Source organism: Pectinophora gossypiella, chromosome 28 (genome assembly GCF_024362695.1).
Source record: "Pectinophora gossypiella chromosome 28, ilPecGoss1.1, whole genome shotgun sequence".
NCBI lineage: Eukaryota > Metazoa > Arthropoda > Insecta > Lepidoptera > Gelechiidae > Pectinophora > Pectinophora gossypiella.
The window spans coordinates 1,134,683-1,153,401 of record NC_065431.1 but is presented as its reverse complement, the minus strand read 5'-3'; the positions used below and the strand labels follow the sequence as shown (position 1 = coordinate 1,153,401).

The following is an 18,719-nucleotide window of genomic DNA, read 5'->3' as shown; positions in this document are numbered from 1 at the left end:
TGTCCTGCTTAGAAGACAATTACATCAAAATTCATCATCATCATCAATTTAAGAGCCACGCTCTTGTCGAATGCTACTTTTTAGAGAAAAATAGGACAGTGGTTTCCCTCTTGCCTTCCGCCCCGCAGTACTCTGTCTGACGCAAGGTGGATGATGCCCAGAGTAGTCTATTACAAAGCCATACTAAGACTCCTGTCCGCCTCTGAATAGTACTGACAGTTACTGCTGCCCTCTGCAAGGTTACAGTCAATTCCCACGGAAACGAGAGTTAGCGGGAAAAAACATTTGTATGAAAAAATCGAAACCGCGTAAGATAGATGTTTTCAATCTAGCATGCATGCATATCTTAGTAAATATAAAGTTTAGTTATGGCTGTATTTTAAAAAATGGGAGTTAGCGGGAAAAAAAATTGTATGAAAAAATCTAAACTGCATAAGCTAGATGTTTGAAATTTGATATGCACTCCCACACACACACAAAGATCTCTCTTTTATAACACGCCACGCGGACGAAGTCGCGGGCAAAAGCTAGTAAGTAAATAAAAGGTTGCAGAACGGTAGCGAAATGTGGGTAGTTTGCTACTAAAAATAATCGCGGGGAAATTGCGGCGGTGGCGCCGCGTGCACGCCGCGATGTCGCGTCGCCGTGAAATCGCTGGACTAATCGCTAGTGTGAACAGCCCCTATGTTTTATGTGCAAAAACTGACCTATGGTATACAAGTAAGTAAGTAAGTAAAGTAGTTATTTCCTCTACAAATTTTCTGTTGCTTCCTCCACATTCATCAATCGTTTCTTACACGCACGCCGGTTCAGAGTATATCGTACTGAACGTGATAGTAATTTCATTTTCATTTCGTGTCAAGCGTAAAGTATTCGACAAGGTAGACCTGTTTGGAGAACGCGCGACATACATCGTAGTGCTATGGGTTCGAATCCCGACCCGGTCGTTTAACCCCTCATCTGCCGAGATACCAGACACAATAGATTTTACATTGTGTCTGGTCGAGATCCGCGTTCCGGCAGATGAGAGGTTAAACCACTGGGTTTGAGTTTGATTATTGTTCTTTTTAGTCTGTTAAATATAGTTTCTACTTTTTATTATTATCTTAGTCAGTGTTGTGTACTTACATTATAGAAGGAAAACTTGAAGGGAAGACAGGAAGGGGTAGACCTAGGAGAACATTTATGAAACAAACAAAAGAAAAGGTGCAGGTCGTGTCGTACCGGAAGGATTTGGCGGGAAGAAGAGATGAATGGCGATTACTCCACCGACAAGAGCGCAGCTCTTAAATAAAGAGAGAGAGAGAGAAACAGAGCGTTCCGACGATTCTAAACCACGTTGAAATGGCCAAGGAAGCGGCGCAGCTAGCCAGCTACTTTCAACAACCGGTCTTGTGTTGCACCACACAGCACTGCTAATTCACGTTCGCTTTCAAAACACACAGCTAATTCTCTTTATTTTTCTAGTTTATGCATCGCGGGTTATGACATGTTGTAAACACAAGTGACTGAGTAACCCTGATTCCTGCAGACACATCATAATTTCAAAGTTACTTATAACTAATTCTACTTAGTTGCTGGATGCGGGCAGCGCAGGACCGATCGTCGTGGAGATCCTTGGGGGAGGCCTATGCCCAGCAGTGGGCGTCGTACGGCTGATGATGATGATGATGAATTCTACTTCAGTCGCCATCCCACTTGCGTCAGACAGAGGACAGAGTGCTGCGGGGTGGAAGGCAAGAGGGAAACCACTGCCCTATTTTGCGCTAAAAAGTAGCATGGAGAATGCTACACCGACAAGGGCGTGGCTCTTAAATTCGTCATTTTCTCATCCGCTGAAAAGGAAAGGGACGAATAATTGACAAGCATAAAATTTATCGCACAAACGTCAATTATAGACAGAAAAAAACAACTCAAAATTTTAAATTGGCCAATAACCTGACAGAATTAAGTTGACAGCATACTTTTTTTTCATGACGTGACTTATTGTAGATTTGCCGCAGATGACATTAACTACTTGGCCGGACATATGGGGAGCGCTGAGGGCTCTCACCCGGTATAAAATTTAAGACAACAAGTGTGAGGGTGCCCAGTTGGGCGCGGACCTCAGCTCAGGGCGTCGTCTGAGAGGAAAAATATTTGAAAGAATTAATAGACCCTAGGGGGTCGATAGCGATAAGCGCTGATTGAGGGAAATCGTCGACCACGCCGGCGGGGTCGGTATCGGGGTCCTGAAGAGGGCAGAGTACTGCATAATAAGGAATAATAATACGTATAGAACGGCAACTCTCCGCTCCCCACCAGCGGCTGAGCTAGGTTTACCTCACCCCCCTCGAACATAGTTTAGACTTGAATCGTGAAGGCTGCGCGCGGATCGTTACTTTATATCAGTTTAGATTATATGTTCGAATTTTGAAATTCGACGCCGATGTTCTTTCGTTTGATTCGAATATTTGATCGCACAGTAATTGCCCGCACTGGGTACGCCTGCGCCGCGCCTATATATATTTATTTTTCATGGTGATTGTTCATCAAAACATGCTAATAATTAGCAATAAAATTGAACCTAGGCTAAGTGCTTCATGTAAAATAATGTGAATGCAGTACAATACAATACAAATACACTTTATTCCACCAAAATAAAAAGAAATAATTACAAAAAGACTCTTAACTAAGTACATGGCAAATGGCAATTAATTAGTTCATTGATTTTTTAAGTCAACTGTGAAGCATATATTTAAAGTATCTACCGTGTGGGTGGTCGTGTGAGGTGGATTAGCAACCTCAACAACCCTGGCGTCAGGGTTACTATTGAGCCGCCAAAAGCCTGACATGGCTCATGTAACGACTACGTACTTACATCAGTAAGTAAGTAGTAACCGGGACCAACGGCTTAACGTTCCGAAGCACGGATCGTCTTACTTTCGGACAATCAGGTGATCAGCCTGTAATGTCCGAACCGAACTAGAGATCACAAAGTGATTTTTGTGATATGTCCCCGCCGGGATTCGAACACGGAACCTCCGGATTGTGACCCCAATGCTCAACCACTGATTTGTGTCATCACAATGAGAGCCAAGCGATCTTACAACTAACTAGTCAATCACGGCTATAAAACACAAGACTTTGGTAATAAAAATAACGCTGTAATTTATTAGTATGTGACCTTGCCATAGTCATTGCCAATCAATGTATTTATTGGACAAATTGCTATATATGAACAGAGGATATAACAAACATAAAATAAACTCCCGACTATATCCCAACGGGGTAGTCAGAGGTACCCACCGCAAGATGAACTAAGAACCCACACCTCACCGAGCTTTCTGTTAGACCAACGTGATAGGTGAGCCGTATCCCCGTCTATAATGGTCGAGACAACTGTGTTAGTGAAAACTGCACTTGAGATAAATTAATAACTCATTGGTGCAAGTCCGGTACCGTTCAAAGTCGAACACAAAAAGACCTAGAAGGACTTATATTGACCAAATTGGAGATGTCCTTAGAAAAGGTTCAGTACAATCTATTCTGAACCGGCGTGCGTGTATGAAGCGATCGATGAATGAGGAAGCAAGAGAAGTGTGTCAGGATCGAAGCAAATGGAATTCTATAGTCTCTGCTTACCCCGGTGGGAAATAGGCGTGAGTTTATGTATGTAAGTATGTCAGAATCATCAGAAAATAGATGGGTACACTTTATTTATTGAATATTTCGATATAGTAATACTATCGCGAATGTTTTCCGACTAACTTAATGCGATCATTAACCATAAATGATTTCAATGAAGAAAGCAGCTGTCCCGTTCCCGTTCCCGCCAAAAAGCCGAAAAGAAATATGTCAGTTCCAAATTAAAAATAATAAAGTCGTGACACATATTCACGACTTTATTCTGTCTGATATTTAGTTATATAATCTAATCATAATTAAATAATAAAATAAACATTACGAACCCTAACAGTAGATAACCAAAGTCACTTGTATGTCTGGTCACCCCATTACGGATTAAGTGCAGCAACCTATGTAAAGATTCGAACCCCTGACCTTTGGAATCCAAGCTGTAGTTCCACGCAATTTGCATGATGTTTCCGTATAAATACAACAAAAAAGGACATTATTTTTAAAATAAATGTCAAATGTCAAAGATCTACGATGACATCTGTCAAATATACCTTCGCAAAAACCATCTTGTTTTTGAATGCTCCTACGTTTCAGTGTCGTATATAAACTATGAATATTAAATGTTAAAATAAAAACATTGCGTCAAATATTTCATACGTACGAACGCAAAAAAAAATGTGCGCAACCGAATCGATCGATTCAGAACATCACTACGTTAGCCACGCTGTCACATCACTAATTTTTGACAATGAACTAAGTACCCACGCCTCACCGAGCTTTCTGACCAACGTGATAGGTGAGCCATATCGCCGTCCATAATGGTCGAGACAACTGTGTTAGTGAAAACTGCACTTGAGATGAATTAATAACTATTTGGTGCAAGTCGAGGAGCTCGGTAGCGCAGCGGTAAACGCGCTCGGTCTGCGATTGTTGAAGTAAAGCAACTTTCGCAAAGGCCGGGCATAGGATGGGTGACCACAAAAAAAAATCATCTCCAGCTCCTCCGTGCTTCGGAAGGCACGTTAAGCCGTTGGTCCCGGCTGCATTAGCAGTCGTTAATAACCATCAATCCGCACTGGGCCCGCGTGATAGTTTAAGGCCCGATCTCCCTATCCATCCATAGGGAAGGCCCGTGCCCCAGCAGTGGGGACGTTTATGGGCTGGTGATGATGATGATGGTGCAATTCAAACACGAAATCATCATCTCCCTAGCATTATCCCGGTTTTTTACAGAAGCGACTACCTGTCTGACCTTCCAACCCGCGAAGGGAAAACCAGCCCAATACAGGTTAGGTTACATACCTCCTAAAATGCATTTCTCGGGAATGTGAGTTTCCTCACGATGTTTTCCTTCACCGCTGACCACGTGATTATCATTAATGATCCAAACATGAATTAGAAAACTAATTCGACAGTCATTGGTTTAGGCTTGAGCTGGATTCGAACTTGGGACTTCAAAGTGAGAGGCAAGCGTTCTACCAACTGGGCTACGACAACTCTTCAAAAATCTAGAAAGACTGGCATATTATTATTCTTAAAAAAATATAAGTACAGTCATGAGCAAAACATGTACCCACTGTCGCACTATCATTTTTACATTTAATGAGACTTACGGTTTAATTTGTCAGAAAATTTAATGGGACATGGTATCAAATAAATTAAAGTCTGTTCGTCTGCTAAAATTACGAATTTATGACAATGTATAAGACATCATATTTCCTGCTTTAAGTAGAAGAAATATAGACGTAAGATTTTACATACAAATAGACAGTCGTTTATGTCATGATTTCTTAAACATAACTTAACATTTAAAGATAAACCTGCCAAGTTAAATAGGCATACATATATAAACGTTTAATAAGTAAGTAATATCTTTATTTTCTCTACAAAAATATACATAAACAGCCTATACAAGTGACATCGTAACGAATACTGAGGGGGATGGTTCAGACCATGATTCCGAGTTGATATCAAGTGGAATTTTCAGTCGGAAAATTCATGTTTCTTTTTAAATTATTTTAAGTTCCATACTTTTGCGTTGAAACCACTGCCCTATTTTTCCCTAAAAAAAGTAGCATGGAAAATGCTGCACCGACAAGAGCGTGGCTCTTAAATTGATGATGATGATGACTTTTGCGTTGGATAATTCCACTTGATATGAACCCAGAATCATGGTCTGAATCGTCCTTCAAAGTTTTCGTTCCGATGTCACTAACACCCTGTATACCTACGTCCCACTGCTGGGCACAGGCCTCCCCTCAGTCAACCGGAGGGAGTATGGAGCATACTCCACGCTGCTCCACCGCGGGCTGGTGGACTTGTTACGTTTAATACCGAGTCATCTTACTTTCTCGGAAAATCAGGTGTTTAAAGCTTACGAAACCTTTGACAGTCTCATAAAGTGATTTCTAAAATATCCCATCGGGAATCGAACCCGGACCTCCAGATGGTGACCCTAACGCTCTAACCACTAGACCACGGAGGTTGTCCGACTTATATGCTTTAAAAAAGTTTGTCAATAGATACTCAAAACCAGTTCTTTTGCAAAACGTCCAAGTCCGGGCGATTTGCGAAAACTATACTTTCGCAATGTACCAGTCGCACGCAGACCTTGTAGCCTTGCTGCGCACACGCATGCCGGTGAATCATTTTTTTTGTAGATTCAAGTATTATTTTAAGTGAAAATCTTGACCTACAATTTTTAGTAAAAGTGCACATAATTATATGTTTTACCTACATGATATCACGCTTGCAATCTCTAATAGGGTAGGCAGAGCTCTAAGTAAACAGAAGGCTCACTTTTGACACGGAATTCTAGTTTTCTCTTTTTGATATGACTTATTGTAGTTTTGAAGTGGCATTCATTACTTGGCCGGACAAATGGGGAGCGCTGAGGGCTCTCACCGATAATAATTATAATAATTATTATTTTTCTGATTATTTTTGTTTATGTACTTAGTAGTTTTTTTTTTTATTTTTAAAAGACGTCTCCTATAGGCTGAATAACGTGTATGCGTTTGCCTTTGCTAATTTACTTAAAAACGAAGGTAGCGTTGTACATAGGGTTGCCATCCGTCCGGGTTTCCCCGGATTTATCCTAGTTTCTGTTTCATCTGGGGAGCTTTCGGGGAAGGTTTCATTTGTAAACCGGGTTCTAAAAAATAAATAAATAAAAAGAAATTGGGCCGCCCGCGAGACACCACAATCAACCGACGAACCAAGTATATTCACAACCAAGTATATTTTATGCTTTTGTTTAATATTTTTATAAGGTTTTGTTTTCTTATTTCAAAAATTAAAAAGCTCATTTTTAAAAACAATTTGTAAGAAATTGTAATATGATTCTGTTTTATTAAAATAATGAATGAATAAAAAAGGTGATTTATGACATTTTCAACTGTTTTTTATTACATTGAATATGTTTAAAAGATCTTGTTGATATGTCCGGCTTTCGGACTCTAAAATCCGGGGTTTTCATGTCCTGTTTTCCAAATTTTAGAGATGGCAACCCTAGTTGTACAGCACCAACTATATTTTGAATAGGGAACATAACCTGTTGTTAGTAGCCAATGTATCTCGCAAGATGCGAGGATGGCTGTTCACAATGCAGTGCTTGTCCCTACGCTGAAGTACGGTAGTGAATGTTGGGTATGGCAGAAGAAGCATTAAAGTAGGATCAATGCCGTAGAAATGAGATCTTTGCGTAGCATCTGCGGTGTGAAGTTGAGTGATAGAGTGAGAAACAGTGTGATAAGACAGAGATGTGGTGTAAAAGACGATATAGTGACTAGGATTGTGAAGGGAATGTTAGGTTGGTTTGGACACGTAGAGCGGATGAAGGATAATAGGATTGCAAAAGCGGTATATAAAGCGAAAGTTGATGGTAGGGCTGGCAGAGGAAGACCGAGAAGGACTTACGATGACCAAATTGGAGATGTCCTTAGAAAAGGTTCAATACGATCTACTCTGAACCGGCGTGCGTGTATGAAGCGATTGATGAATGTGGAGGAAGCAAGAGAAGTGTGTCAGGATCGAAGCAAATGGAATTCTGTAGTCTCTGCTTACCCCGGTGGGAAATAGGCGTGAGTTTATGTATGTATGTTACATAACCTGGAATGTCACTCATTGCAAGCAAGGCTTTTTGGCGGGAACGGGAACGGGACAGTTGCTTTCTTCATTGAATAATCTAAATAATTAATACGAAGTGGTCTTTTGTGGTCAATGATCGCATTAAGTCGGAAGACATTCGCGAGTGTTATTATATCGGAGTATTCAATAAACAAAGTGTATCTGCCTATTTTCGCTTCGTGCCAAGAAGCCGCTTCATAACTCGAAAGTTTATGCGGACTTTTGAGTTAATTCGTTTGGGATTCGGAGTTGGAGTCTACTTCGAGGGTGGGGGCTTAAGTTTCATCATCATCACCTTTCATCATTTCATTAATCATCAAGAAAAAAAATACGTAAGACATGGCTGTATGGGCATAGTTCCCTTTGCCTTACCCTTCGGGGAAAACCAAAACAAAAAAAAAATTGCAAGCAACATGAAGCAACTAAAATTATTATTTCAACATCTATTTAACGCGCTAATCGCATGTCGACTGTCATTGCAAGATTTCGCTTCAAGGGCGAGTTATTAAATCCTACAAGCATGTAGGAAAATGAATAAAACGGAACGTAAGATTGAAAAGAAAGTAAGAGATAATAAATAGGGATCATAACATAACATACATACATAAATAGCCTATATACGTCCCACTGCTGGGCACAGGCCTCCTCTCAATCAACCGGAGAGGGTATGGAGCATACTCCACCACGCTGCTCCACTTCGGGTTGGTGGAGGTGTTTTTACGGCTAATAGCCGGGACCAACGGCTTAACGTGCCCTCCGAAGCACGGAATCAACTTACTTTTTCGGACAATCAGGTGATTCAAGCCTGAAAAGTCCTTACCAAACAAAGGACAGTCTCACAAAGTGATTTTGACAATGTCCCCATCGGGAATCGAACCCAGACCTTCAGATCGTGAGCCTAAAATTTTATTATGATTTGACTTATTGTAGTTTTGAGGCGGCATTAACTACTTGGCCGGACAAATGGGTAGCGCTGAGGGCTATCACCCGGTACAAAATTTAATTCAACATGCCTGAGGGTGCCCAGTTGGGCGCGAACCTCGGCTCAGGGCGTCGTCTGAGAGGATCATATTTGAAAGAATTAATCGACCCTAGTGGGTCGATAGCGATAAACGCTGATTGAGGGAAATCGTCCACCACGCGGTCGCGGCCCCAACAAAATGATAGCTGTTTTACAACTGCGTATATTGGCATAAAATAAGGAATATATTATAACTACGCACTTCCCCGTGTTGCCAGTTCGGCGCCTAATAGCGTACTGAGATAAAGTACTGTCAACGTCGCTATATTAACAGTAACTTTGCGTCCCACTTTTTGGGCGCTGATGTTCAATCTACGGTCTTCTTCTTCTATCGTGTGGGTTGTGAGGTGGAGTACCAACCTCATCAACCCTGGTGTCAGGGTTACTATTGAGCCGCCAAAGGCCCCTAACATGGCTCATGTAACGACTACTTACTTACATCAGTAATTAGTAACCGGGACCAACGGCTTAACGTGCCTTCCGAAGAACGGATCATCTTATTTTCGGACAATCTGGTGATCAGCCAGTTAATGTCCTAATCAAACTAGGAACCACAAAGTGATTTTTGTGGTATGTCCCCACCGGGAATCGAACCCGGGACCTCCGGATCGTGAGCCCGACGCTCAACCACTGGACCACGGAGGTCGTTTAATCTACGGTAGTAGTAAATCTATGAATACTATGTATAAGACGGCAACTCCCCGCTGCTCCCCACCGGCGGCTGAGCTGGGTTTACCTCACACCCTCGGTCTTACTTTAGTCTTCAATCGTATGGCGTCAGACGTCACACACACAGATGCGCGAGTACGATAACGTAATATTTTGTATCCGGGGTATGATATTACTTAAAAGGATGTAACTCTCAGTTAAATGTATATTTTATTACATAACCAATTGGAATTATTGTCCATTAACTGCTTATTTACAGCTCTTTTCATAATAAGTACTTAATATGTAAAGTGTATCGTTAAATTCTACTGTTCTATGCATTTAAAACATCTAATTGTTTCATAAGTATATAAGTAGCCACACACACACACACACACACACACACACACACACACACACACACACACACACACACACACACACACGCACACTCACCCACGCAGATCATTTGCTCTCACACACATTTTCGTTAGTTGCGAGTCATTCCCAACACAAGTACTCTAGTTACTTACTGGGAAGTCTCGACAACAAACTTCGTTACAATTATGAGAAATAAACTATTTTAATTATGTACGGGGGAGGTTAAAAAATATACAAAGGTTCAAATTAGCTTCAAAAGATTAAGTAAAAAAAATGACTCGCAAGGGACTTCAACTCGCAGCTGAAGAACTGATAAGCTGCGCGTTTGAGACTTGTCCGAGTCAGAATCTTTTCAATTTAAACTTTCACTTTTAAAAACGTTTTTTCGATTTTACTCTGCACCACCCAAATCCCCTGGTAGTTGCGGCTTCCGAATACATCCCGCTTACTCTAACCATAGAGGCGCCCAATCAGCTCGCGACGACAAATACTTTAGAACCCTGATTATTGACTCCGCCGGCGTGGGCGATTTCCCTAATTCAGCGCATATCGCTATCGACACGCTAGGGGCGACTAACTATTTTCACATAATATTTGATTTGTCATACTTTTTAATTGGCCAACAAGAATTTAAGCTATGTAATGATATAAATTATGTTAGCTGTAAAGTATGCAAGTAACAATAAAATAAAATAAATATCCCCTCAGACGATGCCCTGAGCTGAGGTTCGCGCCCATCTGGGCACCCTCAGGCCTGTTGTCTTCAATTTTGTACCTGGTGAGAGACCTCAGCACTCCCCATTTGTCCGGCCAAGTAGTTAACGCCATTTCCGGCTATTCTACAATAAGTAGATAAGAAAGAACAGTTTTCCAATAGGTGTAGTAATTTTAGTTATTTCAATAAGAACAGATTGTGGTAGATATACCACAATCTGTTCTGTTTTACTTATGGTCTTATGTCATGTCAAAATACGAGGGTGGATCGAAAAGTTCGCGGCCTGACATACAACCGTTTATTTTGTTTTCACAATACTACCCTCATTGGGTCTATACATTCTTCAATTTTCACAGTACGAAATTTTGTTGCAGTAGTATTTGTGGTTTATAAGTTATAGCGTGCTAACAGAGACCGAGTGTGCAGTTTTTTAAAAATGGACAAAATTGAACAACGTGCGGTAATCAAATATCTGTTTAAAAAGGGATTAACACCGAAAGAGATCCATGATGATATGAAGAAAACATTAGGGAAATCTGGGCCATCATATACCACTGTAAAAAAATGGGTAGCAGAATTTAAACGTGGACGAGAGAGCATTGAAGATGACCCTCGCTCCGGCCGGCCTACCACGTCTACGACGGAAGAAAACATCCACAAAGTGTGTGATCTCATATTGGAAAACCGAAGATTGACTATTAGGGAGATTGCAGACACTATAGGCATTTCGTATGAGCGAACACAAAACATCATTATCAATGAACTCGGATTTTCTAAGGTATCCGCTAGGTGGGTCCCCAGACTGTTTTCAGTTGAACAAAAACGAATTCGTTTAACAATTTCTCGCGACTGTTTGGAGATGTTTGAGGCTGATCCGCAGGACTTTTTGGATCGTTTTGTTACTATGGACGAAACCTGGGTTCATCACTATATGCCCGAGTCCAAACAACAGTCCAAGCAGTGGAAAAGATCTGATGAACCAACCCCAAAGAAAGCAAAAGCAATTTTATCGGCTGGCAAGGTGATGGCATCAGTTTTTTGGGATGCTCGTGGAGTCATAATGGTGGACTATCTTTCAAAGGGCCAAACAATAAACTCAGCATACTATTGCACCCTATTGCGCCATTTGCGTGAAGAAATTAAAGAAAAACGTCCAGGATTACTGAGAAAGAAAGTGTTGTTTCACCAGGATAACGCACGCGCTCACACATCTGTCGAAAGCATGGCTCAAATTCGTGACTGTGGTTTTGAACTGCTGCCCCATCCGGCTTATTCGCCTGATTTGGCACCGTCCGACTTTCACCTGTTTCCCAACTTAAAAAAACACCTTGGAGGCCAGAGATTTTCATCAAATGAAGAGGTTGAAACCGCAGTGAACCAGTATTTTGTAGACCTTGAAGAATCATTTTTTAAAACCGGAATAGAAGCTTTGCAAAACAGATGGAAGAAATGTATTGAGTTAGGTGGAGACTATGTTGAGAAATAAAAACGTTTTTGCATGCAATTTATTTTGTTTTCTTGTTGAGGCCGAGAACTTTTCGATCCACCCTCGTAATATGATTGATAAAAAATGCATGCCATTTTACTGAGTTATATTACAGAGATGGCGCGCTTTTGGATATTTATTCAAATTAGAAATTAGGGTTGGTAATCGAACTCACAACCCACACGATAGAAGAAGAAGATATATTTTTTTTTAATCTTAAAAGTCTAAGTGCCTTTCCTGCAAAAAACTGACCATTCTCGTAAGGGTTACAGCACGCATGACGTCTGTTGATAATCTAAACAGGTATTCAGGTAAGTACTTATAAAAAACTAAAATAAATTTGTACAAAAGGGAAAAAATAAATAAAAAATGGCGCATTTTTTTTAACGTGACGCACTCGGCGGAATGCTCTTTGCCTTTGATAATGGGAAAAAAGTAAAAAACTTTTTGATTTGGGGTAACGTGAATATTTTTTTTTATTTTGTTTTTTTTATAACGAGTTCGTGGTCGTCTTTGACGTCATAAGGTGTGCACGTAATCTACAGCCATAAAATTTGGTCCAGTGGTTGAGCGTTGGGCTCACGATCCGGAGGCCCCGGGTTCGAATCTCGGTGGGGACATATCACAAAAATCACTTTGTGATCCCTAGTTTGGTTAGGACATTACAGGCTGATCACATGATTGTCCGAAAGCAAGATGATCCGTGCTTCGGAAGGCACGTTAAGCCGTTGGTCCCGGTTACTACTTACTGATGTAAGTATATAGTCGTTACATGAGCCATGTCAGGGGCCTTTGGCGGCTCAGTAATAACCCTGACACCAGGGTTGATGAGGTTGGTATTCCACCTGACAACCCACACGATAAGAAGAATAAGATAATATATTATTATTTATTATATTTTCACAATAGCTTCAATGCGCATGCGCGGTAAGAATTAGATGTGTCAAAATACGTCAGTTGGTATTGTCAGTTATCAGTCGAATTTAATCGATTCGATTTTATTTGTCTTTTTTTTTTAAAAAGAAAAAAACTCCGTGGTGCCTGCCTACCCCAACGGGAAATAGGCGTGATCTTGTGTCCGTGTGTTTCAAACTAAGTATTCCACTTACCTGCCTACTAACAAAACCGCGCATAACTATGTATTACATTTTACATTAGGTAACATAACCCCACTTAAACGAGTATTGCAGCTACTACATAAAAAAATGCATTCAAGCATCAGTAAATTTCCACTTTATCTATGTAACTTGGATTACTGACTCATTTGTCCGGCCAAGTAGTGAACGGCGTTCGGGAAAAGTATTTTGACTTAAACCTCGTAAGCAGGCCAAAAATTAAAAAAATAATCTTTTAGTTAAGTCAATATCCTTTTCTCATCAAAAAAAGTTTGACGAGAATTATTAGAATAATAAAAATGATAGATTTATTGTATTATTATGATAAAATTGTGACCTGTTTATTCAATAAATAAATTCTTATTATCAGAAAAATATTTAAAAATAAAACAACTCACGGATATTTAAAAAAGGAATAAAAAAGTAAATGTCATGTTGAAGTCGGTTTCATTAGGTTTTTACTTCTTAATTATTAATGTTCCAAATTCAAATAGAATTAATAATTAGACTTGTCTTTGCGATTGTCTTTGCTTGAATGCGAAGCCATTCAAGAAAAAATAAGTGTTTTCTTTTTTTATGAGAATCAAATAAGTATATATATAATTTTATCTGTGCTGGATTGAATCGAATATGAAGGTGTGATGCTGTTATGCTGAATGTGTTCAGCTGCTTATCATCCCAGGCAGAATCCATCCATCTGTAGAAACCGACAGATGGGTTCTGTTCTCTCCAACAAGATTAGTTATCTACATGGCTGGTCTTGGTAAGATGATAAACTTTTCATCATTTATAATCCATCCATCTTCTTCTAAACTACGCCCGAGGGGGAGCGAGGTACACCTAAGTCAGACGCGGGGCGAAGAGTTGACAATCTATACGTAGTATTATTCCTTATTCTATGCCATCGGTAAATGCAAAACGAAAGAGGCGAGTCATAGGGACTGTAACCTGGAACCTGACAGAGGGCAGCGGTAACTGTCAGTACTATTCAGAGGCGGAGGACAGGAGTCCTAGTACGGCTTTGAAATAGACTACTCTGGGCGCCATCCCACTCGCGTCAGAGTACTGCGGGGCGGAAGGCAAGAGGGAAACCACTGCCCTATTTTTCCCTAAAAAAGTAGCATGAACAGCTACGCCGACAAGAGCGTGGCTCTTAAATTAGTGATGTGACTTGTAACTTCTTTTAAAATATGTGTGAACATGACAGTACGTATTTATGGCATAATGTGTGTATTATCTTCACTACAATAATAATAATTAATTATGGTTTTAAAGACTTCCCCGAAACATAAAATATTACGTACTCTCAGAACAACGTCGTGATCTTAAACTAGGCAATTATAAAACGTAATCATTGTAATTTAATTATAATTTTATAGTTGTTTAGTGGTTACACCTTTTTTCTAGTTTTATAGGTTTAATAAAAAAAAAATATGAATGCCGTCTGAGCCGCCATGTTACAAAAAATAAAACATTAAACAGCCTATACACGTCCCACTGCTGAGCACAGGCCTCCCTTCGGTGAACTGGAGAAGCCATTTTCTTTTTACCAAGTCTTCATGTGTCTTCCGAAAAACGGCTATTATTTTGGAGAAATTTAACTCAAATTCAAATTCAAAAATATCTTTATTCAGTAGGTAACATAGTTACACTTTGAATCGTCAATTTTTACATAACGAACGTCTCATCCGCCTAAAACTACTGCAGCTTCTCACAACCTGTATAGCCGGGGAAAAGAAGCCTGGTAACCTGGTAAGTCCCTGATTGACAAGTAATAAATAACGACGGACTATCCTCAAAAACAATTCAGATGGCGCTGTACAGTTTTTCATTCATTTAACCTTCTAATTTCATAAGAAATATGCATCTTTCATCTTTGTTTTTGGGTATAAATGACGACCCTTTTTATTACACCCAGGCACAATTACATCTTCCACCCATTATTATTCTGATCAAAATAAAGAGAAGCAATATAGGTGGCAACATAATTCTATAAGTAAATAATTATGATCCAAATACCAAGCAACAATTATTTTTACATATTATGCTTCTGCCAATAATTATAATTATAATAATATACTTTATTGCACTTAACAACTAGTTACATCACAAACAAGAAATGGACATTAACAAGGGTGGACTTAGGGTGGTATTATGTCGCCACCTTCGCGAACATAGTCATGTCCGCGAAGGAAGCGGCGGAGAGGGAGTGGGAAGACTCTATCGACTCGCTCCCGATTCGCCGCAGGCGACCGGGAAGGCGGCGACGGGCGTACTTGGTCGCAATCGATCGAGCGCCGCCTTGACGGGGACCTGTGGACGGTAGTCGGGGGACCGCTGTCCACAACATAGGTCCCGTGCTGTAGGGCTCCCCAAGTGTTCCGGGCAGCCCTCGGCGGAGGGGGAGGCGCTTGACGCGCTCCCATGGGCGCTGGGCCCCAAAGGGCATCCGCCGGCGGGGACGCGGTTGTGTGCAAATGCGTTCCCGTATCCCCGCCACACGGCGGCAGGGAGGAACACCGTTGGGTTTTAGTGGGTATACCGGGTGACGACACCCGGGGAGTCCCACATAACCACGTTGCCCCCCCGGGCGGCGTGGTATGCGTAACGCATTTCCCAACGTTAAAAAAAAAAGGGTGGTATTATGTAGGTAATTTTCATATAAAAACTGTACAACGCCACCTATATTGTTTTTGGGGAACGTACCCTGAAAAGTCGCTCATTCTACGCAGAAACTCCGATAGTAGCGCCGCCACGGTTGTCCATTGAAAAGTCCTACTTCCATAACTTTCAACTTTTTTACTTTATTTCTAGGTTACTTGTAATTAAAAAGAAAGTTATCAATTAAAATTAAAAAAGGAAATAACTGGAAATATATCCATGATAATATCTTGTACTTGCGTAAAATATGGCACCAAGTTTTTTTTTTTTTTTTTTTAAGTTTTTTTTTTTATCGTGTCATTGAGCAAAGTTAACCTTAGCAAACAGTCGGTTATTTTGGTACAGTAATAATAATTATATAATAAACTAAAAATAGTAGATACGGTTACTAAAAGGTCACGTCCCTTCCAAAATGACGGACCGTTTTTTTCTTTTTTTTTTTTTATTTTACATGACTACGATCCTAAATCCCTCACGCACCTTCCAGCCTCTTCATAGACTTTTTTTGACGTTACTTATTGTAGATTTGCCGCATATGGCGTTCACCACTTGGCCGATCAACATGACGGGCCATCGGTACATGGTAACCAGTTCTTCTTCTATCGTGTGGGTTGTGAGGTGAATTACCAACCTCATCAACCCTGTTGTCAGGGTTATTATCGAGCCGCCAAAAGCCCTGACATGGCTCATGTAACGATTAGTCACTTACATCAGTAAGTAGTAACCGGGTTCAATAAATTACTTCAAAAAAAAACATAGATAATTTGATAAAAAAATGTAAATAAACAAATTAATTAATTAATGAAGTAATCAATTATCATTTTAATAAAATATAATATAGGTAGGTAGTTTACTTTTTAATTGTAAATTAAACACGATAAATAATTAAAAACATTATTATTTTAGTTTTTTCTAATAATTTAATTCGATACAGATTAATATAAATAAATATTGATTTATTTAAGTACTTACTAAATTACTATTTCTAAATAGGCAATACTTTTAATTGTTCTTTTTATATTACAGATAATAATATAATTGAAAAATAAAAATAAATTTTTACTACTTTTTTTTAAGGTACAGGCTAATGTCATCAGCAGACTATGCTGTAATCTTAAGTTTTTTTTATCAGAGTTGTCTACAGAGATGGTAACATGGAGTATTTTTTTAAAATTTTGAATTTAAATATTTATTTCATAAATTATTTTGGTAACGTCCGCCAAACTGCACGACAGTTTATTGGCAGAAAGGTCACTCCACTATTTTTTTTTTGTATTTTTTCTGAGCCTTAACTACAGTGTATTTAGTTTTAATTATTTGTACTTACCTATTGTTAAGTTTAAGAATATTTACTAAATTTAGCTTGAAGTATTTGTCAAATATTAATTTATGAAAATTATTAAGTATTTGGTTTATTGTTAACTGTCTAAATTAATGTGTTAACGTCTGATATCTGTAGCGTTATCCCGTTTTCCCGTTTTCCTAAAAGATTTGACAGATCCGGTTTTTTACAGAAATAAATAAATTAATGTCGTGTTAATTTAATGTACCTAAATAAAAAAATAAACATTTTTTTTTACAAATCTATGTTTAAAAGAGTAATAACTTTTTAAATCATTGTCGCAATACGCAACGGCTACAGCCGTACAGCCTCTTGCATCTGAGATATAAAGATCACTTTCAAGTGCCCCACTGGCCCACATCTACCGCCATTTGCCAGTGAAAGCAAATTTAGCAAAAACCAATAATGACATAACAGATAATACAAAATACATACCTCGCTTCGAAACCACCTTCCTCCAATAATGAGGCGTTGTAAAATAAATACACTTTAAAAAAAAATCAACACAAAAACACGTCACTAAAATTTGAAAACTGAACACTGATTATTTTACAATAATTTGAATTATAAAACACTTTTTTCGAATTTGCTGTCACTGTTGAAAAAGCGCGCGAATGCACTTTTTTTTAACTTTCGCGGAAGCAACGGTCGACGCGTTCTGCCAATACGGGCTTTGATGCCCGACTGAATGCCCGTTCACCGGCAGTCGTCAAAGCAAATGAAAAATTATGAAATAAAATGATTTTACGAACTTTAATCTTGCTGTTAATACTGCGAAGTAAGTGATGGCTTAGGTACCTAATTACAATAAAATCTATACAGCCACATTGACCGAATTAGGGATATCTTTAAAAAAATAGTACGGTCTACTCTGAATCGGCGTGCGTGTATGAAACAATTGATGAATGTGGAGGAAGCAAGAGAAGTGTGTCAGGATCGAAGACACTCGAAGGAAATGGAAATCCATGATCTTTGCTTACCCCGGCGGGAAATAGGGGCGAGTTAGGTTATGCAGTCACTTTTGGTAAGCAAATCTAAAATGGCTCTTTTAGTAATTTTGGGTTTTTCTAGATTTCCCTTACACGGATGATGTCAAGTCCGAGTGGGACTTGCCCGGACATAACCTCCTTTTTTGAAGTCGGTTAAAAAATGAATATAAAGGGTGAGGGGTACAAACAAAGTGCTCCGAGGGGGGAGTCCAGGCCAGAAAACTCGGCTCAGGGTCCCAGAGGTTTGAGACAAGAAGCCTGAGAGGGCTGATAGCCAAAGGTCTACTGAAGGAAAACTCCGACCACGCCAGCGGGGTACCGAAAGGACATAAATTGTATTTTTAATTATACAATTTATGCATGTATTAGTTATAAGCGGAGACTTCATTGGCTAATGTACAAACTATTTGCATTTTATAAAGTGTTATTTAAAATATAAATTTGAAATAAATAAATAAATTGTATGAAGAAAATTGCGAAATTACATAATTTAGCAAAAAAATAATAATGAATTAATAATTATTTTTTTTTAATTTAGGTTTTTTTTTATTTTGTATTGCATAATTTAGTGCTCAGAATTGTGATTTTAAATTAATTAGGTATAATGAACAGTGT

At 39.3% G+C, this 18,719-nt stretch overlaps 1 protein-coding gene across 1 annotated transcript in view; it reads right to left on the bottom strand.

The window, feature by feature from the left end:
- The window catches only part of LOC126379165 (scavenger receptor class B member 1), a 131,681-nt gene extending 113,869 nt beyond the window's left edge, over positions 1–17,812 (bottom strand). The window contains exon 1 of the mRNA XM_050027827.1: positions 17,551–17,812. The gene's annotated coding sequence lies outside the window, so the exon portion shown is untranslated. The remainder of the gene's footprint in view (positions 1–17,550) is intronic.
- Positions 17,813–18,719: the final 907 nt, after the last annotated feature.